Source organism: Oryctolagus cuniculus, chromosome 5 (genome assembly GCF_051225735.1).
Source record: "Oryctolagus cuniculus isolate XC-2025 breed Fujian yellow rabbit chromosome 5, ASM5122573v1, whole genome shotgun sequence".
NCBI classification, from domain to species: domain Eukaryota; kingdom Metazoa; phylum Chordata; class Mammalia; order Lagomorpha; family Leporidae; genus Oryctolagus; species Oryctolagus cuniculus.
This window is the reverse complement of record NC_142871.1, coordinates 88,823,442-88,848,043: the sequence shown is the minus strand read 5'-3', so window position 1 is coordinate 88,848,043 and position 24,602 is coordinate 88,823,442. Positions and strand designations below refer to the sequence as shown.

At 38.4% G+C, this 24,602-nt stretch overlaps 1 protein-coding gene across 1 annotated transcript in view; it reads right to left on the bottom strand.

Moving 5' to 3' along the window:
- ME1 (malic enzyme 1) overlaps nucleotides 1-24,602 on the bottom strand; it is a 239,911-nt gene that overhangs the window by 156,666 nt on the left and 58,643 nt on the right. The window lies entirely within an intron of this gene.

Below are 24,602 nucleotides of genomic sequence, written 5' to 3'. Positions count from 1 at the left end.
GAATGAATAAATATTTAATTAATTAATTAATTTTGACAGGCAGAGTGGACAGTGAGAGAGAGAGACAGATAGAAAGGTCTTCCTTTGCTGTTGGTTCACCCTCCAATGGCCGCCGCGGCCGGCGCGCTGCGCTGATCCGATGGCAGGAGCCAGGTGCTTTTCCTGGTCTCCCATGGGGTGCAGGGCCCAAGCACTTGGGCCATCCTTCACTGCACTCCCTGGCCACAGCAGAGAGCTGGCCTGGAAGAGGGGCAAGCGGGACAGAATCCGGCGCCCCGACCAGGACACCAGCGCCGCAAGGTGGAGGATTAGCCTAGCGAGCTGTGGTGCCGGCCTAAATTTTTTTTAATTTAAAATATTTGGGTGGATTCCAGATGGCCACACAGAGAAGTCCAGTGTTTGCCTCCTCCTCCACCAGGATACCACAAAGCAGCTACATCCACAGGAAGAGCACCAGAGGTAGTAGGAGAGAAGCAGGAACACAGTGGGACAAGCAAAACAGGTCGAGCAACTTAGAGGAGAAAGAGGAACAAGACCCCAGGGCCAGGGGATTTCCTGTCATCAGGGAGAGGGTGTAAAGGAGACTGCAGGCAGAGCTCACCTGCCCAGAGCTCACCTGTGCAGACCTCCCACTTGGCCCACCCTCTCCAGACAGGAATTCTGCTGTCATAGACCAGCAGCTTAGTGAGGAGTGTTCCTTCAAAAACTTGGGTTTCTGGGACGTTGGAGGGGAAACCTACAAGGTTCCCTCTCTCACCCCTCAGGGATTGCAGCAAGTAGGTGCCATGTGAGAGGAGGAACCACCCATAAGCAGGTTTTTTGTTGTTGTTGTTTTTGTTTTTTTTTTTTTTTTTTTTTTTTTTGACAGGCAGAGTTAGAAGTGAGAGAGAGAGACAGAGAGAAAGGTCTTCCTTCCGTTTGTTCACTCCCCAAATGGCCGCAACGGCCAGCGTGCTGAGCCGATCCAAAGCCAGGAGCCAGGTGCCTCCTTCTGGTCTCCCATGCGGGTGCAGAGCCGGCGCCGCGGCTCACTAGGCTAATCCTCCGCCTAGCGGCACCAGCACACCGGGTTCTAGTCCCGGTCGGGGCGCCGGATTCTGTCCTGGTTGCCCCTCTTCCAGGCCAGCTCTCTGCTGTGGCCAGGGAGTGCAGTGGAGGATGGCCCAAGTGCTTGGGCCCTGCACCCCATGGGAGACCAGGAGAAGCACCTAGCTCCTGGCTCCTGCCATCAGATCAGCGCGGTGCGTCGGCCGCAGCGCACCGGCCGCGGCAGCCATTGGAGGGTGAACCAATGGCAAAAGGAAGACCTTTCTCTCTGTCTCTCTCTCTCACTGTCCACTCTGCCTGTCAAAAAAAAAAAAAAAAAAGAGCCCAAGCACTTGGGACAAACTCCACTGCCTTCCCGGGCCACAGCAGAGAGCTAGACTGGAAGAGGAGCAACCGAGACAGAATCCAGTGCCCCGACCGGGACTAGAACCTGGGGTGCCGGCGCCGCAGGCGGAGGATTAGCCTAGTGAGCTGCGCTGCTGGCTCATAAGCAGTTCTTGCCTATCATCTTTCCAGGGTTCCTGGAGACATTTCTGCATTCTAGCATGGCAGTGTGAGCCCCATGGATCCACCTGGGACCAACAGGGCAGCAGCAGCCCCAGAACCCAGGCCCACTCAGCACTCTGTGCAGTGACAGATGATGGGAGCGAGGCAGCTGGGGCACCCCCAGTACTCTGGAAATAAGGAGGCCTGCCCAGGTGGAACTAAGTGTCCTCTTTTCTACTGCCCCCCCCCCCCAACAACTTCAAAAATCACAGGTTTCTGCTGGGTTCCCATGCAGAGACTCAGAGCTCCCCGTACACTGAGGACAGATCTCACAGTAAGGTCCAGGGACACATTACAGAGTGAGTTGCTGCTCTGGTCAGCGTGCACAACTGGGTGGGGTAAAGTGGGCTGGCACTATAGGTTCACTCTAAGCTTTGAACAGCTAGTTCACCCTGGCTAGAGAAAAGCTGGGACTTCAAACATCACATCTCCCCACTGACTGTAGCCAGAAGTGCTCCACCAAGCCCAATCTTGGGTGTCACTCTGAACTTTTGCCCCAAATACAAATGGTGGCCTCAGCTCCCTGGCCCCAACAAGCACATACCCCTGGAGCTCAAGTGTAAGCCTTCAGTGCTCCACCAAGCCCCAGAAACATATCTCCAGAAATACAGCCTTCAACCAAAAAATATTTTAAAAAACTACCGTCCAGAAGTGATAGAAACAACAGATACAACATTTATCATGGAAACACAAAAAACATGAACAGTGAAGGCAATATGATTCCCCAAAAGGAACACAATAATTTTTTTTTATTTTTATTTTTTTTATTTTTTGACAGGCAGAGTGGACAGTGAGAGAGAGAGAGACAGAGAGAAAGGTCTTTCTTTTGCCGTTGGTTCACCCTCCAATGGCTGCCGCGGCCGGCGCACCGCGCTGATCCGATGGCAGGAGCCAGGTACTTATCCTGGTCTCCCATGGGGTGCAGGGCCCAAGGACTTGGGTCATCCTCCACTGCCTTCCCAGGCCACAGCAGAGAGCTGGCCTGGAAGAGGGGCAACCGGGACAGAATCTGGCGCCCCGACCGGGACTAGAACCCGGTGTGCCGGCGCCGCAAGGCAGAGGATTAGCCTAGTGAGCCGCAGCGCCGGCCCACAATAATATGTTAATATTGAGCTGTGAAGACAAGGAGATTGACAAAATAGCAGAAAAATTTTCAGAAGAATTATTGTAAGGTTACTAAAAAATACAGAAATACAGTTAGTTGAAATAAGGAAATCAGTATATGACATAGATGATCGATTTAGCAAAGAGACAGAGATACTGAAAAGAACCAAATATCAGAAATGAAGTATTTAATAAATCAAATTAAAAACACAGTTGAAAGCATTAACAACAAACTTGATGAAACAGAAGAAAGAATATCTAATCTAGAAGATTGGCCTTTGAAATACCTCAAGACAAAAAAAAAAGAATAAAAAATTAGAAAGGATGGAAACACTGTTCAGGATCCACAGTATACCATCAAATGATCAAATGTAAGTGTGAGGAGTTCCTAAAGAAATGGAAAAAAAAAGAATGGCTTAGAAAACCTATTCAATGAAATAACAGCAGAAAATTTCTCCAATTTGGAGAAAGACATGGACATCCAAATTCAGAGAGCACTCAGAACCCCCAATAGACATGATCAGAAAAGATTTTCACCATGACACATTATAGCCAAACTTTCAAAAGTAAAATAGAGAATATCCTATAATTTGCAAGAGAGAACACCAGGTTACATATTAAAGGAACTCCCATTAGATTGAGAACTGATTTCCCAGTAGAAACCCTATGATTAAGGAGAGAATGGATAGATACAGTCTAAGTTCTAAAAGGACTACCAGCATGGCAGTGTAGAGGGTTAGGCTGCCACATGTGACGCTGGCATCACATATGGGAAACTGGTTTGTGTTTTGGCTGCTCCACTTCTGATCCAGTTCCCTGCTAATGCACCTGGGAAAGCAGTGGAAGATGGTCCAACCGCATAGGCTCCTTCACTCATGTGGGAGACCCAGATGGAATTCTAGGCTCCTGGCTTCAGTCTGGCCCAGCCCTGACCATGGCAGCCATTTGGAGAATGAACCCACAGAAGGAAGATGTCTCTGTCTCTTTCTCTCTATATAACTCTGCTTTTCAAATGAATAAATAAATATTTTTTTAAAAAGAACAAAACCATCAACCCAGAATACTTAATCCAGCAAAGCTCTCATTCATATATGAAAGTGAAATACAGATCTTCCAAGACAAGCGAAAATTGAAAGAATTTGTCACCACCCAGCCAGTCTTACAAATGAAACTTAATGACTTACTATATACAGAAACAGAGAAAGACAATCAGAATCATGAAAGTATATGAAGACAGTAAATTTCTTAGTGAAAGAACTAAAGAGATTGAAAACTGCCAAGACAAGGATTGTTCAAGGTCATTGCTTCTCAAAGTGTCAATTTCACTTCTGCCAAATGCCTTTTAGGTGCTCTATTAGTTATCATAGGTCAGGGAGAACATATGGCATCTATCCCTTTGGGACTGGCTTATTTCACGAAGTATAATGTTTTCCAGTTTCATCCATTTTGTTGCAAATTTCCAGATTTTTTTTACTGTTGTGTAGTATTCCATGGTGTACATATCCCATAATTTCTTCATCCAGTCTTCAGTTGATGGGCATTTGGATTAATTCCATATCTTAGCTATTGTGAATTGAGCTACAATAAACATGTGGGTACAGATAACACTTTCATATGCTGATTCCATTTCCCTTGGTTAAATTCCCAGGTATGAGATGGCTAGACCATATGGTAGGTCTATATTCAGATTTCTGAGGTATCTTTATATTGCCTTCCATAGTGGCTTTACCAGTTTACATTCTTACCAGTGTATTAGGGTACCTTTCCCCCTACATCCTCACCAGTATTTGTTTGTTGATTTCTGTATAAAAGCCACTCTAATGGGGGTGAGGTGAAACATTGTAGTTTTGATTTGCATTTCCCTGATGGCTAGTGATCCTGAGCATTTTTTCCTATGTCTTCTGGCCATTTCCTCTTTTTCATGTGTCTGTTGGATTTCTTATTTTGAAAAATGTCTTTTTAAGTCCTTTGCCCATTTCTCCACTGGGTTGTTTTGTTGTTGTGGAGATTCTTGATCTCTTTATATATTCTGGTTATTAATCCTTTATCAGTTGTATAGTTTGCAAATAATTTCTCCCATTCTGTCAGTTGCCTCTTCACTTTGCTGAGCATTTCTTTTGCAGTGCAGAAGCTTCTCAATTTGATGTAATCCCATTTGTCAATTTGGGCTTTGACTGCCAGTGCCTCTGGGGTCTTTTCCAAGAACTCTGCCTGTGTCAATGTCTTTCAGGGTTTCCCAACATTCTCTAATAATTTGATGGTATCAGGTCATAGATTTAGCATTTTGATTCATTTTGTGTGGATTTTTCTGTAAGGTGTAAGCTAGGAATCTTGCTTTATACTTTGTATATGGAAATCCAGTTTTCCCAACACCATTTGTTAAAGAGATTATCTCTGCTCCAGGGACTGATTTTAGCTCCTTTGTTAAAAATAAGTTGGTTGTAGATGCATGGATTGATTTCTGCAGTTTCTCTTCTGTTCAGTTGGTCTACACATCTTTTTTTTTTTTATGCCAGCACCAGGCTTTGATTGTAATTGTCCTATACTACGTCTTGAAAGCTGCTATTGTGATGCATCCAGCTTTGTTTTTGTTGTTTAAGATTGCTTTAGCTATTTGGGGTCTCCTGTGTTTCCATACGAATTTAAGCATTATTTTTTCTACATTTGAGAATTATGTTGTTGGCATTTTGATTGAGATCAAGGTTATCTCCTCATTTGTGCTCAGGATCTTATCCCATCTTAGCTTTTCCAAGGCTTCACTCGGCAACTGTCCATCTCTAAGATCCACCATGCTTTTCCTACTGAATCAGCCTTGATTAGCATAAAAACCTCCCTTACTATTATTCATATTTTTAAAAAATTGGATTTTACCCCCTATTCTCCTATCCTCGGCAGTAAAATTCCTCAAAAGACTTACATATTCCCATTGATTCTTTACTTCCCATTCTCTCTTCAACCCATTGGTAAGGTTTTCTCCATCATCTCTCCACAGAAAGCTCCTGTGAAGCCACTGATGATTCACATCCAAATATAAGCAAAAGTCAGACCTCAAGTCTCCACTTGATTTTTCAACTATTTGATGTTGTTGACTTTGCCCCTTCTGGAAACACTTTATTTCCTAGGCCCTATACTATATGTTGCTTGAGTTTCCTCCTAACCACTACCTTGACCTTCTCAGCTTCATTTTGCTACCTCTTCCTCCTCTACTAGCCCTAGTACAGTTCTACTATTCCAGACATCTATACTCAAAATCAGTCTCGTGGTTTGAAATACACGTGTTCACAGTAACAACTCTCAAGCCTCTGTTCTTCAACCTGGATCCCTCCCTTGATTTCTATACTGTAGACCTAACTACCTGGTTACTCCTTGTCATCCAGGCTTCAACTCAAACCTGAGTTCCTCAGGCCTTCTCTGATAACAGTAGTTAAAGTACCTCCAAACACTACATTTTCTATTGTCTTCATAATATTCACAAGTATTGGAGATTGTTTTAGTTATTTGTTCATATATTTAATGTTTGTCTCTTTCCTGACTCTATTGCCTAGCATACAAATACATATAAGTGATAAGCTTCTTAAGTACAGAAACACTCTTATTTTGCTGAAAGTTAAAACTCCAATGCCTGCAAGTGGACAGGCATATGAGATATATCCCACACTTGTATGTGCTGACTTCAGTGCTAAAAAAAATTAAGGATTTTATATGACAAAAAATTTTAAAAACAGTGAAAATCTTAAATGAATACAGGTTTACATCATAATAAGTAAATAAAACTTGGGATAGTTAAGTGCTACAGAGAGATTAATAATGATTTTCTGATTCAAGAATATTAATTTACTGAGTTGATACCAAATTATATCCTTTATTGGTTTTCTTGCCCTTTCATATAAATTTCTTTTGTTTTTCCAAAATTATTATAAGTTCTTTATGTTATATATTTCATTTGAATCCCTATCATAGCCAACTTGACCCTATGCAATCAGCAGGATCTAAATAACTAATTATAAAATTAAAGTAGTTTCGGACTTTTAAAAGGAGTGATTGATGGCTTATCTAAGATGATCTTGGCAATGTAATATTAAATAATATTTCTTGGTAACTATTGTTAGTTAGGCAAGGTTTTTCCATTGGTAACATTGGTCTCAGGAATTAGCACAGGAGTAGCAGTTTGGTACAGCAGTTAAGTCTCTGCGTGAACAACCACAACCCATATCAGAGTGTCTCATTCAATCCTGGATACTCTGTTTCCAAGCTAGCTCCCTATTAATGAGCATCTTCTGAGGCAGTAGATGATAGTTCAAGTATTTGGGTCTTTGTCGCCCACGTGGAAAAACTGATTTGAGTTCTGGCTTCCCGATTTCTTCCTGGCTCAGCTCTGGCTGTCTCAATCTCCTTTTCACTATTTTTGTCTCTACCTCTATGACTTTCAAATAAAATGAAAATAAATAAATAAATATTAAATGAGGAAAAATGAATGATATTAATATATTACATAATTATATTAATATAAATGAAATATCAAAGTTTATTATACATAGATCGGAGGCTCTGCTTCAGTGGAAGAGTCATTTGATCACTTGTAATCTCTTGCACTGAGTAGAGATTCATTCATGGAAAAGATACTTAGACACAGCTTAACAAAAGATAGAACTTTAAATATTTCACCAAAATAAGCACTCTCAAAGAGCTGTGTGTAATACTTCCCAGAATGTCTCTATGATTAGAAATCTAATTGAAAATCTAAAAATATTTTGGCACAGAAATGATGCTTTCTGGTACAGAGTTGGTATAAAACATTAATTATACTCACAATAAAGTTCTTTATTAATGACTTTTTAAATGAGTAGAATTATATAAACATAATTTCATTGTCCCTCTTCTTGTTGATCAATTTATTTAAAATATTTAATTTTTATTCAAAGTGTGTTAAACATGTCAGTTAAAAGCACTCATACTTTTGTATCTATTCCATGCTAGAACTGAGAACATTTTGACATGTGGATTGCTTTCATATATATAATGCAAACCTTTCTCATAACCTCTAACATTTTATATATATTCTACTTTGAAAACAGATTTGGAATATGAGATAATATTCTTCATTCTTCATATTATCTGTTATCTCAGATAAAACCATTAATAAAGTTTGGTTCATATAAAAATAGAATTTATTTTAGAATGTCTTAACCTTCTATTGTAATTAGACTTATATTCTCTTTTGGAAATGAGTCTAAAATGTTGTTCTTGGCCCAGTGAAGGAAGAAACTACTTTGTAATTTTCTTTAATAATTCTCTCTTCCATTGCAAAATTGACTTTGCTGAATTTATTCTTGAATTTATTTTTAAAATAAGCAAGTTATACCTCAGATGGTTTTTTACAGAATGTGAGTATGCATTAATGAGACCTGGAAGTCAATCCAAAGTTGATTTACATCAACAGGTCTGGGTTGATGAGAAAACAAGTACTAAACAAAGCTATGTTCAAGTATAAATAGGTCTAAAGATCAGGAAATACCAAGAATTAAGATGCAGATTTATGAGTCATAGACCTAGAGTTAAAAAGAATAGAAGAAATCGCTAAGGGAGCAAGACGAGAAGACCAAGGGGAAAGTATTACAAATTACTTCCACATTAAAAAAATGGGATGATTAAGAAGCATCCTCAGAAGTCATCTAACAGGTAAAGATAATGAATGTTTCTGAAGCCAAGGACATTAAAAGAGGAAAATGTTAAGGCATGGATGATTATGATCATATCTTACAGTATAATCTTTTAAAGTACATTAATCCTTTAAAGTATATTACAAAGGCCGGCGCCGCGGCTCACTAGGCTAATCCTCCGCCTAGCGGCACCAGCACACTGGGTTCTAGTCCCGGTCGGGGCGCTGGATTCTGTCCCGGTTGCCCCTCTTCCAGGCCAGCCCTCTGCTGTGGCCAGGGAGTGCAGTGGAGGATGGCCCAGGTGCTTGGGCCCTGCACCCCATGGGAGACCAGGAAAAGCACCTGGCTCCTGGCTCCTGCCATCGGATCAGCGCGGCGCACCGGCCGTGGCGGCCATTGGAGGGTGAACCAACGGCAAAGGAAGATCTTTCTCTCTGTCTCTCTCTCTCACTGTCCACTCTGCCTGTCAAAAAAAAAAAAAAGTATATTACAAGGATTTATTTCTCCCTGAACTAGTTGACTTAACTAGCAACATGTCGCCCTACCACTACCAAATAGTTTAGTCATTTCCTAAAAACAAAAACATTCTCCTATGTGACCAAACTAGAAAGTTAATATTGACTTAATACTACCATCTAATCATTAGACATCATTCACTTTTCATGAATCGTCCCATTAATGTCCTCCATAATAAAAGAGAATAGTTCAAAATCCTATGTAGCATTCAGATGTCGTATCTCTTTATTCCCCCTTAATCTGGAACACTTCTTCAATATTTCCTTGATTTTTATGAGCTTACTATTTTTTAATTACAAGTCAGCATTTTTATAAATGTCCCTAAATTTGAACCTGTATAGTGTTTCCTCATGATTGGATTCAGATTATACACTTTTGTAAGAATATCATGTAAGTCATGTTGTTTTCTCACTGTTTATTATCCCTGATCCATCTCTCATTATTACTGATGTTCATTTTGACCACTTGACTAACCTGCTGTTTTCCAGACTTCTTCCCTGTAAGCCACTCATTCTTCCTTTTGTAACTTACCTCTATTTTATAGAATTCTTGAAATTCTAGAAATATATTGTTTCTTCATCTAACTTTCAATTTATTCATTTATTTATTTGCATCAGTATGGACTCATAGTTTTTTTGTTTCTTTCAGTCAGTCTTTAATCTGTTTCAAATACAATTTATTTGATGCCCAAACAGTCCCAGGTGTGGACACTGAAGAGCCCCTTCAAACTCCTATGGCCTTTTGTCGCATCCCCATTTTCTTTCAGAACTTCCTTATACCTTGGTACAAGTTCCAAGTTCATTTTTTCCTTACTCTGCTGTAGTCCTGGAGTCAACAAGTTCTCTAAGGAGATCTGATTCCTTTTGGTGGAGAATGTTATTTAGATCTGAGTGCCTGGTGTGCCTACTGTTACCATGGTTTTACTGCTTCCAGGTCAACCCAATGGACACAGCTAGAGAATATATGTCAGATACACACTTGATCCATATCTGTGTGCATGTGTGCATACACATACACCTATCTATTTCTATATCTACCTTATATTGAAAACCAAAAATTCACAACAATACCTCTAGCAAGCTTCATTCTTGTTCTCTTCAGTTTCCACACTTTCCTATAGTGAGAAATCTAGTCTCCTTTATGCTTAACATGTTTACTTATTTGGTCACTCCTCATGTATGAAACCACTCTCCTTTCCCCAAGTGGACATCCACTCATCTCATTTGGACTCTAATACATGAAGTAGGCAGTCCTCCTACACGAAAGTACTCCGCATTTCACTAGGTCTCTGACACCCGGCACTGGACCACCCTATCACATGGATCCTTCCCTCACTTCATTTTTCTCTCACATCCAGAGCCCAGAAGTCCTCCTATGTGGGTGTTTTTAACCTTGCACTGGCTTTACATTTCATGCTGGATCCCCAACCTTTTCAATCTGAGAATGAAGAAAAACAATGCAGAGAGGGGCACAATCTGACTATGGCTGCTACCTCTGAGGAACATGGAAACAATGGTGCTGCATGTATGAAATGAAGCCATCATTATCCACGCTGTTGCTAGAATGCCAACCTAGAACATATATGCACACATTAAATATTTTATCCCAGATGCCTGCATCCCATATTAGAGTACCTGGGCTATATTCCCAACTCAAGTTCCTGACTCCAGCTTCCTGTCAATGCAGACTCTGGAGGCAGCAGTGATGACCCAAGTGATTGGGTTCCTGACAAACACATATGTGAGACAGGTTATGAGTTGGCTCCCAGTTTTGGCCTGACCATTTGAGGACATCTGGGGTGACAATCAGTGGAAAGGAGTGTTTTCTATCTCTCTTTCTCTCTCTCTCACTCACTTGCTTTGTCTGTCTCTCTGCCTCTCAATTTTTTAAAAAATGTATTTATTTGAGAGGCAAAGTTACACACACACAGAGAGAGAGAGAGAGAGAGAGAGAGAGACATCTTCCATCGGCTGGTTCACTCCCCAAATGGTCATAATAGCCGGGGCTTGCCTAGCCAAAGCCAAGAGCACAGAGCTTCACCTGGGTCTCCCACATTGGTGCAGGGTCTAAGCACTTGGGCCATCTTCTGCTGCTTTCCCAGGCTCATTATCAGAGATATGGATTGGAAGTAGAGCAGCCAGTACTTGAACTGGGATACGGGATGCTGACACTGCAGGTGGAAGCTTACCTTCTACGTCACAGTGCTGGTTCCTCTAGGAACTATCTGAAGTATTCTAGTACTTCTACTATTACTACAATTTGGCCTCATTAATGTCTATCTTTTGATACCTGCTTTAATTTTTCCTCAAAATTATCAATGTATCCTACTGATCTTCCTTTTTATTCAACTAGAATCCATTCTGTCAACAATCCTTAACTCCTTTGGTCCTCACAACTCAACATGATTTCCTTAAATACCTACTAATGGCTGTTCTTAAATTCTCCATGAGAGCTACTTTCTATTTCCCCATTCCTCACTCCCACTCATCTGCACTCTCATTAGATAAACACCTTGAGGATTAATGCAAAGAAAAAAATCAGGACTTTCAGCTTCTAGCTATTCACCTATTCAATTCCTTACATCCGTGCCCATTCTTTGCCTTTTTACAGCATTAGTGAATAGAGTGTCAATAGCTCTATTCTTTAGTCTACCCAGATACTGCCACTCTCTGCTATTCCTCAGCCTTCTTCAGGCTCCCTTGCTCCTGCTTACCACTTAAATCAAGGGTGGGGAACCTTTTATTCTGCCAAGAGCCATTTGGATATTTATAACATCATCTGTAGGCCACACAAAACCATGAACTTAAAAATTGGCCTGCTACAGATTTATTGAATTTCAAGTCCCACCTGCAGTTGCCTTGCCAGGCCCAGATTAAACGATTTCACAGGCCGGATGTTGCCCACCCCTGCAAATGTTGGCATTCTTCAGGCTTAAATGTTTAACACATCTCTTTTATTTTAATAAACAATAAAGGTCTAGAGACTCCTTGATCTGTTCGCACTCTTAAACTCATTTTCAAAGTCTACTCTGTCTCAGCTTCTGATACATCTGCCCATTTGGTTTTTATATCTCATTTTTTGGTTCCACCCTTGCTTTTGGCATCTGATCAACTAATTCAGCCTGACAAAGAACCCGTTTCCAAGTCCGGGTGATCTTCTAAGGATTCATTTCGGCATCCCTCCAAAACCTCCAGTTTCTCTTTACTGCTAGGATAACTCCTAATTCATTATCAGAGGCAGTTCAAGTGTTATTTCCTCTTGGAAATATTTTCTGAGCAACATTTTCAAAATGAGTTTGGAATATCTCTGTAATTACATGGAATCTTGCCACTTTTCTCTACTGTAACATTATCATTCTGTCATACATTATTTCACTTTCTTATATGCCTATCCTACTAGATTACAAACTCTTAAAGTAGGGAATTTTGTTTTTCTTACAGGAAGAAAAGGAGAAAAGAAGGTAGAAAGAGAGAAAAATAGGTCAGATTTGATTGGAACACTAGCCAGCCCAATAAAGGGTAAAGCACTATGGCAAAAATTCAAGGATGGAGAACATTCAGGAGCTATATGATCAATGGGTACACTTTTGGGGGCCTTCTGAAAATGACAACATCCAAAAAGAATCTATTAAAACTGGAGAGTGAGAAAGTTCCCAGAAGAATCCAAGAACCATAGCCAATGCCAGGTTCCAGTACTTGGAGCATAAGGGAGTCAAGAGACCAACAACTTGAGGTCTTAGTGGTAACCCTGGGACATAGTGAACTGACTGACAGCTGCAGAAGCTTCCAGATCTTCCAGATCTGAGAAAGAACCACAAATTACAAGATTACAAAACCTTTGGAAAAAGGGTAACTGAGGTAGTTTAAGTGCTTTAGGCTTCAGTCTGGTTTAATTTAGAAAAAAAAAATGTGACACCAGTCTATGGGGAGGAACCTAGTAGAAGAAGCAGGGGACAAAAGAAGGTAGCATTCCTGCCACTGAAAATAAATTTTATTACAGAAGTAAAATATTCTTAAAAAATTGAGACCAGAAGAAAAATGTAGATTTCTCATTTCTCTGGTTATCTGCCACAAAGGTAAGTTTCCTTTATTATCATATAACTTCCCAATATAAACTAGCATGACCAATCTTTTTCCTTCTGTAACTATAGGATTTTTCTCTGCATGATAATTCTATGAATTTGCTTTGCTTTAAAGCAGATATCATGGAGCCAACACTATGGTGTAGCAGGTAAAAGTCATCGCTTGTGGCACCAGCATCCCCTGTGAGTGCTGGTTTGTGTCGCACTGCTCCAACTCCGATACAGCTCCCTGCTAAAGATCTGAGAAAAACCAGTGGAAGATGGCCCAAGTGCTTGGGCCCCTGTCACCCACATGGGGGACCTGGATGAAGCTACTGGCTCCAGGTTCAGCTTGGCTCAGACCTGCTTATTGCAGCCACAAGAAATTGAATTCTGTCAATAAGAAGAATGAACTAGAAAGGAATTTTCCTGCAAGACTCAGATAACTCAGTTCAGCTGACACCTTGATTTTGGCATTGAAATACCTGGACAGACATTCCAATCACACTACACTGGACTTCAGGACCACAGTAGTATGAGTAAAAAATGAATTTGTGAAGCTGCTCAATTTGTGCTAATTTGTTACACAGCAACAGATAACTAATAAAAATAGCGTATATATAAAAAGTGAAATTCAGATACTCCATCATTTATCATATATTCATATTTATCTTACTATAGGCATGAAAAACTGAACACTCAACTGCTGGTTCACGTCCCAGATATCTGCAATGGAGAGGCTCTAGAGAGGATCAAGGTGGAAGCCAGGAGCCAGGAATTGCATCCATGTCTCCCACGTGGGTGGCTGGGATACAACTACATGAGCTATCACCTATTGCCACCAAGGGTCTGCATTAGCAAGAAGCTGGAGTTAGGAGCCAAAGGCAGATATTGAACTCAGGCACTCAGATGTGAAATGTAGATGTCTTATCACTAGGCCAAATAGCCTCACTTCACAAATTTTTGATGTACTATCCCACATAGTGTGGTAATATCTCAGAAATATTATGTGAGAAAACAAGAATATATAGACAGATAAATGAACCATACATTTAAAAATCTCCCTTTTACGTCTTAATTTAATAATAACAATATTAGTATAATTTAATCTTATCTAATCTTACATCTTAAATATTTTATTTTATTTCAGACCACTGGTAAGAAATAATTTCCTTGAAGAGGAAGTAAGGGTAACTGAAGTGAAGCTGGAGGGAAAGGAGAACTTCAATGTTATCACTAACATTTTATTTTTAAACATTGCTATATTTATTTGAAAGGCAGAATGACAGAGAGAAAGAGGGATAAATGGAGAGAAAGAGAGAGAGAGAACTCCCATCCACTGGTTCACATCCCCAAATGACCGCAACAGCCAGGGTTGGGCCAGGCCAAAGCCAGGAACCAGCAATCCCATTTGGGTCTTAAGCATAGATGGCAAGAACTAAAGTACTTAAGACATCATCTACCAGTGCATCAACAGGGAGCTGAATCATAAGTAAAGTAGCCAGGATTCAAATGACACTCCATAATGGGATGCCAGCACCCTAAGAGGCAGCTTTAACCACTGTGCTACAATGCCTGCCGCATCAACATTTTATTAAATCAAATGTCAACAAACGTCAATTATAGATGATGGATACATAGGTATTTCTACTTAATCTTTACACTTTCATGTATTTTGACTTTTTCCAGAAATTGATTTCATTTCATAAATATTAGAGTTTTTTTCATATTTTTATCTAAGATAAAAGTAAAAGTAAATACATTTCTCTGTAACCAGAAGGAAAATGAGTGATTTTTGTCAAGCCTGGATAGCAACTTAGTGGCAGAATGCCCTACTGTAGCATACTTCTGGACTTGATTCTCCCTCCCTGGCAAGGGACAAACTTTCAGAACTGGAGTGCAAGAACTGTATTTTAATAACTTATACCAACACAGTAATATACTCAGTTCCGGTTCACCAAGAATTTCCATGTGCTTTGCATTGAGAATGAACATTTAACTATTTATTAAGAGTCCTAAATGATATAATGAATGAAAATACAGTAAAATTATACAAGTTGATCTTGATCTTGAAATTTAGGACATTGATTTATATATGTAACTATTTACTAAGTGGACCCTTACACTTTTTAGCTGCATTACAGAAGAGCACTAGATAGGACAGGAGTTTTAGTCACAGTAATGAAATCTTTGAACAATGAGTTAACTTCTCCAGCCTTAGTAATTTATAGTTAAATAAAGAAGAGGTTTGTCTAGAATAATCATTAAACTGACTCAATCTTCTCTGAGTCTATGATATTGTTTTTTCCAACCCTGAGACTGCAATAGAAAGGATTTTCTCACTTCATTTTCATCATCCTTTGTAATATATGCCAGCTAACAAAAAACTGTAAGAGAGTTAAATGGAGAACTCCTGCTAGAGAGTTTTAACAAAAACTGATATTTTTTTTCTCCTGTGATTTTTTTCCCATTTTTCCTTGTAGCTTGAGGCCTACAGTAAAGCACCAGGTCATGTAGGCCATTATAAGAAGAAACAGGATGAATGATGAGCAGGAAGCTGAAGACTAACCTGTCTGCTGGGAGACCAGAGAGGATGTGTCATTCATTTCTATTTCTGATACAAACTTACTATAGCACTTAAACCGAACACTCAAGTGAATTGAGATGTTTGTCTCATCATTTAAAAAATAGCCTTTACTTACAGAGTGTTGGCTGATTTTGTTATTTTAAGCAATTCTCTGGTTTTCCCAATAACCCAATGATCTTATTTCCTCCTTTACAAAAATGAAAAATCTGCCAAAATAAATTAAAAATATTTTGTTTACTAATTTGGACACAACATTTTCCATTTTTAAATGACTAGTAGAAAAGTGATCACTCTATTTTCTAAGATTGAAATTATGACTAATATAAATGTTATGTTATGTATTTTAGTCATATTCAGTGATAACGTTTAAGAAGGACTAATTTTGCATTGCTCAATCAGTACATACTGGCATTTCGCCATATAATGATCACCATAATATTGAACAAAAGCATATTTTTTAATAAATGATTTTTTCTCTTATGTAGGCCATGCCAGCTAATCTGAATTGGTGTTTCCCATTATCTAGATGGCAATAATTTTTTATATAGATAATATTTTAGTCATTTTATAACAGGTAGATTTCCTCTATTATTTAGGCAATATATGTATTTTGACATTATATTTAATTAACTACAGCTTTTAGGAACGTGACAAACACCTCCAATGTTGAATGCCTGTTCAACGAAAAGCAAATTCAAGTTTTAATATACTGAGAAAGAATATTCTCATTCATTTCAAAAGCTATCAGGAAACATCAAGAATGCCTATTACAATTACAAATGAAAGGTGTAGAAAACCATGTCTTTTACAATATGCGAGAAAGAACTGTGTCCTTTATTCAGGTTATAACTCGGCAGTCAATTGTGTCAAAGTCCTATATACTTTTAATAAAATCAACTTTAGTGCAAGACTTAAACTAATCACATAAAATTTGCAAAAGATCTTAAAAGAACAGTTAAGATGATTCAAAGGGAAGATTAAAAGGATATAGCAGAGAAGACAATGGGAAAAAGATAAGTCTTTTAAATAGGACTATTACAAACAATGTAAGAATGATCATTTTTTTCAACTTTTTTAATTTTTTAATTAATTTTTTTTTGACAGGCAGAGTGGACAGTGAGAGAGAGACAGAGAGAAAGGTCTTCCTTTTGCCATTGGTTCACCCTCCAATGGCCACCACGGCCGGCGCACTGCGGCAGGCACACCGCACTGATCCGAAGCCGGGAGCCAGGTGCTTCTTCTGGTTTCCCATGCGGGTGCAGGGCCCAAGGACTTGGGCCATCCTCCACTGCACTCCTGGGCCACAGCAGAGAGCTGGCCTGGAAGAGGGGCAACCAGGACAGAATCCAGGGCCCTGACTGGGACTAGAACCCAGTGTGCTGACGCCGCAAGGTGGAGGATTAGCCTATTGAGCCGCAGCGCCAGCCAGAATGATTATACTTAAATATCAATAAAGACTAGTAACTGAGGCAACACACAAGTGATTCAGACTTATATTTATAAAGGCTATTAAACATTAAAATGGATAAATTTAGGAAGATGGTGTTCATATATTTCTGTGACACTGGAAGTTAAGGACATAAATTAGCTGATATATCTGTGTCTTTCTCAATCTGTATTGTCATTATTCCAAGATACTACACGGTGAGAGGAAAAGACACAACAAATTCTATAATTAAATTTGGCGAGTTAAACAAAAGAGTAAACATTATCCCTTCAATGATATTTGCTTCTTCCAAGCTCCCTTTCAGAGGGTAGCAGCAAAGACACCAGAAGTATCTGCTAGGATAGATTAAAATTGTTGAATATGACATTTTAGTGAACAAAAAAATACCAGAGTTATGAAGCAGTTGAGGAGAGAAAAACATGGGAAAATGGCCACAGAATGGTAGACTCCTACATTAAAAAAAAAACAAATACATGAGTACCAAATACTTGCCAAGAATCCATCCTACTCATCAGGCTTAAGTTAGCAAATTCTATCAGAATAGAATAATTACTTAGCCTCACATTTAGTCGGGTATCTCAGGCTTTCTTCCAAACATTACAAATAATAATCATGTAGTAAAGATAAAAAGTATTTTGCACTTTTAAGTGAAAATATATACATCCTACCAAACATTTATTGGCCATGCAAAGTAAAAAAATCCTTCAGTTACTTGATGTCTGTGGAATGAGAGTCATATCTAGGGCCAATATAAACTGAGTATGCAATGGGGTCCAAGAGCGGAAATTACAGAGACACTCAATTATGGAAGTGCATGGGACTAATGCCACTACTTTTATGCAGGAAGTCAGTCACTAAAGACAAGAAACTGCAATTTAAAAAAAAATGGAAGAGAGAGTAGAATCCAATTATTTCCAAACATACAACACTTTACTCAGGCCATTAAGATTTACCTCAACATTTACATAAATTTTACTCACACTGTACCATGATCACAAGTCCAAAGTCTTTAAGGAATTCCTATCATTAATGTAACAAATTGTATCAATCATGTATCATTTCTCAGATAAAAATGTATTCTTGAATGGCAACAGCTTCTTAACTGAAGCTTTGTTTTCAGGTTTGTTTCAAACTGTGGTATAAAGTAAATCCCAGTCTTAACTTCGGGACTTTATCCAAAAATCTTTCCTCTGCTGATATGTACTTGGAAGTCTGTATTCTTTCATACTAGTTCACCTAAACCCAAAACTAAACAATCAAACCATTCAACCAATTAGTCTCATTTCCTTTTCTACCATCTTAGAAAACTGACAAAAGACCCTCCCCCACAGAGTCTAAAAATTATATGAACAAGTCTATATTAACTAAACAGGAAAACTGCTGGTTATAGGCAAGATACTGCTAGGTAGTAATTCTTTTTCCTTCTCACAGAAAAGAAAATTCATCAATAGAAAAATATAAGCCATATGAAAGACTTGGTATAATGCCAAATAAAGTTTGACTGAATTCTTTTGATGTAAAGCCATTTGTCCACAGAATTTTTCAGGGGAGGTTGCTATTGCTATGTATCAAGAAAATGATCCTTCCATAAACCAACTAATGACGTTTCCCCCTCAAATTTAGCTAATCCCTACAAAAGTTAAAATTTGTCTTTAGTCTATCAGAAGTTTGCTTTAAATATAGCAGAGTGAATGGATGAGAAATATACTTTCAAAAAGCATAGCTGTACTATTTTCATACTAGTAAGACATCTTTGTTATCTTACCAATAAGACTTCTCAAGGTACCTTCTTTGGGGTCTTGTGTCTGAATTTCAATTATATCTGTATTAGGAAACCCTCCTAAAATTCCATAGAACCCTGTATTATCCTATCACTATGTTTTATCACTATTATCATCGCTTGTTTGTCTCATTTATTAAATCATTTTTATTATTTTATTGCAATGACTTAATACAGTGTTTGGCATGTAGTAGCTAAGGAATATTAAAGAAGACTAGTAATTCTTTGACATTTCTCCCACAGATAAGTGGAGTCCAGGTCTTATTCTTGTTTCTGGATGGCATCTGAACTGCTTTGCCCAATAGGATATGGTAGAAGTAACACTCTGCCAGTTTCCAGTTAATTCTTAAGAAACTAACAGTTTCCACTTCCTGTCTCCTAGAACACTTATTCATGGAGTCCCAAGACTCTCCCAGGTAGATTGGAGAGACTTCCCAGGAACTACAAAAGCATGAATTGTTTTAAGGGAATAAATTTCAAAAAATTTTTGCATCAAAATAAACCTATTTTTTCATTGAATTTTCCACAAAACTTGTGAAATACAAAGGGAACTGTAGCACTAGAATGAGAGATATTTTGGTTCTGAATAAAAACAATATTGAGTGGATCAGTGTGAGGAAACTTCACTCTTGAGGTAAGGGTACTCATCAAAGTAGGGAAGAACCATACATTGAAAATGGCTTTTCCCCTCATAATTTAATGAAATGCATAAATTTCTGGCTTTGTCACAGTTAGAAAATGTCCCCACAGTTAGAAAAATGTTTACACAATAAAGGGTTACTGCTACTAATTTTTAAGTATAAATCAAATATTTTCTATCATCACCAAATTTCTAGATATACTAAAACCCAGAGACAAAAATTTCACCTCGGAGGCTGGCGCTGTGGTGCAGCGGGTTAATGCCCTGGCCTAAAGTGCCTGCATCCCATATGGGCACCGGTTCAGGACCCGGCTGCTCCACTTCCCATCCAGATCTCTGCTGTGTCCTGGAAAAGCAGTGGAGGATGGCCCTGCACCCACATGGGAGACCCGAAAGAAGCTCCTGGATCCTGGCTTCGGATCAGCACAGCTCTGGCCATTGTGGCCAATTGGGGAATGAACCAACGGATGGAAGGCATCTCTCTCTCTCTCTCTCTGCCTCTCTTCTCTCTGCGTAACTCTGACTTGCAAATAAATAAATAAATCTTTTTAAAAATTTCATCTTATTTCACTCAAAGCTGCATAATTCAACTAGATAATGAATAAAGTTTTATCAAATTATTAAATATTACTGCTATAATTAATTCTATTATTTTATCAACTATCTCACATTTTCTATTTTTTTGTTCAAAAGATAAAATTACTTATTGACCACAAAACCTGTTAGTTTTAGCAATATTTTTTAGATATTTATTTAGCTATTAGAGAGGCAGAGTTACAGAGAGAGGGGGAGACAGAGAGAGAAAGATCTTCCATCCTCTGGTTCACCCCCCAAATGGCCACAATGGCTGGAGCTGGGTGAATCCAAAGCCAGGAGCAAGTGCCAAGAGCTTCTTCCAGGTCTCCTATGTGGATGCAGGGGCCCAGGCAGCAAAAGATGGCCCAAGGACTTGGATCTCTGCCACACAAATGTCAGAACCAGTTGGAGTTCCGGAATCCTGGCTTTGGCCTGGCCGAGTCCCAGCTTTGCAGCCATTTTGGGAGTAAACCACCAGATGAAATTTCTCTCTCTCTCTCTCTCTCTCTCTCTCTCCCTCCCTCCTCTCTCTGTAACTCTGCCTTTCAAATAAATACAATAAATCTTTTTATAAAGAGGAGAGTACAATTGTGGTCACTATGGGTTAGGAAGGGAGAAGGAAGGAGGAGGTGAAAAGTTAGATAATAGGTCATAAGATGTAGTTAGATAGGAAGAACTAGTTGTAGAGTTCTTTAGAACAGTAGGATGACTATAGTCTACAACATTTTGCTATATATTTCAAAATGACAGAAGGCTCTGAAACTTCTGAACACTTAAAAATTCTAAGGCTTGAGGAAAAGGAAATTCTAACCACCCGGATTTGATTATTATATATTTCATACATGGATTGAATTATCCTATCATACCATAAAATATTACCTAAATATTATGTATCTTTCAAAAGAAAAACAATAAAGCAATGCAGGTTTTCTATAAGTTAACAAAGATTTGAGGCAATAACCAATATGAGCCATGGATTTAGTAAAACCATGAAATTCAAAACATAGAAACTTGAAGGGAACCATAGATTTCCACAAAACAGACAAGTGATTCTGTTTTTTCTGAGCTGCAGGAAACCATCCCACCCTGGAGGAACAAAAAGATATGAGACTATGACAAGGTGGGAAAATGTGCATTTTAAGGACATGGGACCTCTAGTTAGCCTGGGAAGAACTCAATGACTGTCTAAAATGTGAGAGGCAATGCTCACTCATTAAAGAAAACGTAGTGCAGGGAGGGGGAGACAGGAAGAGGAGGATCTACAGAAAAGTAAATTGAGCACAAATACAGTAGAAAACTGCGTTCATTTCACAGTTAAAAGAGAAAATAAGACCTTTTAAAAAAATTCTGAGAGGAACTGATTAAATGGAGCTTTCTATAAAGGATATTAAAATGTCAGACATTGTTTCTAATAGCAGTTTTAACAAAATACATAAAAGTGCCTTCTAAATTTGGCAGCTCTTTTTCATACATACTGACAAAAACAGAACATAATGTTGTTATGAATTCCATGAAAATAAGGTGGAATGAATCAAAAATAATCTTTTCTGGAAAGAGTTTGCTCTCCTGTGAAAGCATCAAACTAAAAGGTATATATCCTTCACTCAGATATTAATACAAATGGGGGGGATGAGTGAGGCTAAAGCTTTGTTTTTAATCAATTCAAGGTGGTATTTAACAGATACTGCAACAAGAAATCCTTCATATAACTCTTAAACTGACTGAACTAGCTAAATACATAAATGAGGCTTTCAGCAACATATTCATCTATTTTTTCCAACTACAAGGAATTCTTCCCACCATAGTCACCGGTGTTTTTTTCTGGGTATGAACTGAAGAATATTGTCATCTGGGAATGCCTGAGGTTTAATGGTATTTTTTTTTAGCATGTAATTCATTCCAACCAAAGGAGTAGTTCAATATACTCTGGCATCGTTCACGCTAATGAGTTACCTACTTTAATGTATACTGCTCAAACTACTTATTTATGAAAGGAATAAAACAAATTTTATTAGTATAACTTCTTACATTATTTAATAAGCTCTGCTTTATATTTTAAATAAGAAATAATGAAGAGTAACAAATAAAACAAACTGTATTCCCATGTCCATGACCAAGACTTTACCAGTCACATGTTAAGAATGTCTTATAACTATAAGACAATAAGCTAAATTTGGTACAAACATAATCTTTGCAAAAGAAGTCCACAACATCACATCACTTATCTTAACTGGAAAAATTAGCTCATCTACTCATGTGAAAAAAAGGGAACTTTCCAATATCAAATAGATTTTTTTTCTGGATGAAGTCTGCCTTGAGAAACTTTATAGAGTTTAAATTATTACGTAAACTTAACACTTTCCAGCTGTCTTCAGAAATACTTCTATTTCCTTGGTGGTATCAAATATGATACACTGGTTATGAAATAGAATAACATATTAGCTTCCTTTGTGTTCTATGAATCTTATAAAAAATATATTTTCAGTAATTGTTCTGAGTCTTGCTTTCCTATTATCTCAGGAATATCTTCACTAATGATATATAAAATATATAACTTGCATTTCCAGTTTTTAAAAATATTCTAATCCTCAAAATGTCATTTTAGTCAATGATTTATATGGCACTTATCCTTTTCTATTCTTCTATTGTTCCAAGTTCCTTTCGTAACATCAAAATTAATTATGTTCCAACTATAATAAATAAAATATTATCAAGTGAAAAAGAGTTAAAAAATAAATTTCTGCTTATTGTGTTAAGAATTTGGTATTTGAGAATCATAGTCACAACTGAACTTCAGATAAATCAGTTGTAAATTCTTCCATACACCTATGAAAGGAAAGTTTAAGAGATATCATCTTATATAAACATAATAAGACTATTCACCTTTTAGATGAGGAAACTTAATATCAAGGAATTCATGTTACAGATCCTAGATCACACAGTTATTAAGAAGCAACAGAGGAACTCAAACCTAGCATCTTTAAGTCTAAAACACACGGTAGACTGGCAATGTTCATTCATGCTGTATAGCCCAATTACTTATTCAGCAAAGACTGTGTTAATTCTACCAGCTCAGGCATAGAGGTGAAGGATATACATGTGCCGTCTCCAAGGGGACAAAAAAGAGAGTCAACAATAAGATAGAAAAATCAGGTACTGGATGTCAGAATGGTACAGATGGTCAGTGTGCTCCCTGGGGGGTGGAAGGGAGCACTTACTTGGCTGGGGAGCCAGGTGGGAGGAGTAGAAAAAAGGTAACAGTGAGGACAGAGAGGTAGGCAAAGGGATCAGATTTCAAAATCCTTAAATGTCATGCTAAGGAGTTTGGATTTTATCAGGGCAAAAATAAGAAGCCCACCAATGATTTTAGAAAGGAGAATAACATTAGGCAGACTTTTTTGAAAGCCCACTCTTTTGACAGTTTTTAAGGACGAATAGTCAGAAGTCCAGGAAAGAAATGAGGACTTTATCTAAAAGAGGAACAATGGGGGTTGAATGGATGAGAGAGATTAAATACATAATTAAGAGGTAAAACTGACATGGCTCAAAAAGGGAAAAGAAAGGGGGAAAAACTTGAATATCTCTGAGGTTTTTGGTTTTGGGTGACTGAATTGATGCCACTGCAACGGGCAATGTTAGAAGACCTATAGGACATGGATGTTAGGCTGAGAAGGAGGTGGGTGGAGGTGGCTGTGAGCCATCCATAGGAGCTATTCAACAGGAAGAAATAGGAGTAAATAGCTTAGAAAAAGAAACTGGGCTAGAGAAAACGACTTGGAAGTTCTTGGGTTACAAGTGAGTAAGAATAAACAAAATAAAATAAAACCTTAGAAAGTACTGACATTTTAGTGGGTGCAATGGATCACTGTACTTAGTTGTGCAGATTGAAAAGAAAGATACTATATGAGAAATGTATTAGATTTAATTCATGGAAATAAAACATTGAGCCAGCGAATTCATAGGGGACATTGACAGGAATATGTAAGATAAGGAGGATAAGCCTACGGAGTGTTTACATTCTTGTAACCATAAATGAGACGAGCCAAAAACATTAACTGGAATTAAACTCTGAGGAATAAAAGACTCAGTTGAGAATGAACTGTGTAGGCAGAGTTAATAGAGCTCCACTCTGCCTCCCCTCCCCGCCCCGCCACACACACAAAATAGGTACACCAAAATGAAATCAGTACCTTTTAGTAGCAGGATAAAATATGGGTTGTTGACTCTTCCTTGGCAAGAAAAAAGGGTTAGTTCAGGATGAATTTGTGCAATGAACAAAGGAAAAGATCATGAGGAGTTACAAATGAAATGAACTGTACTAAGCCTGCAAGACATTTTTATGGACAACAGTTAGCTTCAGCCAATGTGTTCTGAGTTAGCATAAATATACTGGGTGTTATGAATCCATAACCACTCACCTACTTAAAGCCATCACATAAGGGCTACAAGACTGTAGAGTTATTCCTATGTGAACTGGTTACTGCTATTGGCAACTGTTAGCTGATAGCATTCCTTGATTTCCTTGTTTCATATCCTAAAACAATCTACTCTACTCAAAGAGATTAGGATGGATGGAAATGGAACCAACATTATGTGTCTTCTCACTAATCTATACTCTCTTCTTGTTTGTCATTTCCAA